We start from the raw sequence: 1,817 nt of genomic DNA, 5'->3' as shown, positions 1-1,817 counted from the left end.
GGACTGATTTTGTTGATTGTGCAACTAAGGCTCTGGAGGGTTGGCTAAATGGCAGCAAAGTACATGACTTCACAGGATTGTATAATTTGATTATGAGGGAGCAGATCCTAAGTAATTGTCAGAACCAGCTCTTACACCAGCACCTGGTGGACTCAGATTTGACCTCTCCCCAAAAATTGGGAAAGAGGGCAGATAAATGGGTCAGAACCAGGATTAGGCCTAAGAATCAGGACAGTAACCAGAAGAAGGAGTCTACCAAGCCTCAAGATAAGGGTGGGGATAAAAGTAAAGAAAAGACTTCCCCAGGGCCCCAAAACTCCAAGAATGGGGGTGGGTCCCAAGACACTTAATCAACTGAGAAAAAGCCTTATTGTCATGCCTGTAAACAGGTTGGGCATTACAAAACAGACAGCTGTTGTCCCAAGAATGACAATAAAGAAAACATACCTCCAAAGCCAGCTCCAACACCTCCTGCTACTGTCAGCAGTAATCCCCCAGGAAGTGGGAGCACACCCAGGAATCTGGGTGGGTTTACTTTTGGAGCCCAGGAGGACCCTGGCCTATCCAGGTCCCCATCCCCAAATGATCTTGTTTATGAGACTGGCATGGGGTTTGCCAACTTCTCTGATTGCCCAAATACCTTGAGCAAATATAGGCAAGAACCCATCATCAATGGTTTGAAAGTTGAAGCCTTTAGAGACACAGGGGCTAGCATCACCATGGTGGCTGACTGTATAGTCCCCTCTAAGCAACTTTTACCAGGTGCCACATACCAGGTAACAAACATTGATGGCATCCAGACAAATCATCCCATGGCAGTAGTAAGTCTCAGCTGGGGAGGTGTCATTGGCCCAAAGAGAGTGGCAGTGTCACCAAACTTGCCTGTAGACTGTCTACTGGGTAATGATTTAGAAATCACAGCCTGGGCTGAGGTTGAACAGAAAATCCATTCTAGAATGGTAAACTCCAATGGAAAGGTTAGTGGGGCTGTAATAGCTACAGCCCCAACCCAAGATGTCCTTCCTGAAAAGGTTGGTAGGGCTGAGCAACTCTCTGCCCCATCTTTAGCAGAAGCTCTTCCTAAACAGAATAGCAAAGCTGTTATGATAACAGCAGAAACCCAAACTGAGTCTCCTCCTAAAAAGGTTGGTGGGGCTGTGATGGCCACAGCCCAAAATCAAACAGATATGTGTGTTGTGAAGCCTGAAATGATGGATCACTCCACCCAAACTGAGAGCATGGAGGAGGAAGAGAAATCTTCCCCTCACCAGACATTAGGACAGGATCAGCCTCCTCAGGGAACTGATCTTACCCCTGATGAAGGAACTGCCCCAGAGGTTGTTAGGCCTGGCCTGACAGAGCCTCTGATGGCAGTGGACCCTTCTCAGGTGGGACCCAGTCTGGAGCAGGTAACCTGCCCCTCTCTACCTTGCCTTAGTCAGCCCAGGGCTGCAGAGGACAAGAAGGACAGTGAGACCCAGAGGGCCCCCTGTCAAATAAAGCACCCCCATCAACAGTTTAGGGGCACCAAAACTAGTAGCCCTAGTGAGGTGAAAACTTTAAAAACTCCTGAGGGAGCCCCCTTAAAAGTAGTTAGGGACCTCCCACAGATGGATTCTGTTGAGCACAGCCAAACCTGGGACCCAAAGGGCCCAAACCTGAACTGTCCCTCCAGCAAGCCAAACAGAGGGACCCAGCCTCCAGTTTTAGGTAGCCAGAGGCTGACCCTGAGAGCACAGTGCAACTCAGTTGAAGAGAGAAGGGCACACATGGTGGAAGATAATTGGAGGAAGCTGAGTCCTAAATTAGTGGAGCCT

This window comes from Lissotriton vulgaris, chromosome 9 (genome assembly GCF_964263255.1).
Source record: "Lissotriton vulgaris chromosome 9, aLisVul1.2, whole genome shotgun sequence".
NCBI classification, from domain to species: Eukaryota; Metazoa; Chordata; class Amphibia; order Caudata; family Salamandridae; genus Lissotriton; species Lissotriton vulgaris.
The sequence above is the reverse complement of the archived record's forward strand: the minus strand, read 5'-3'. Positions refer to the sequence as shown.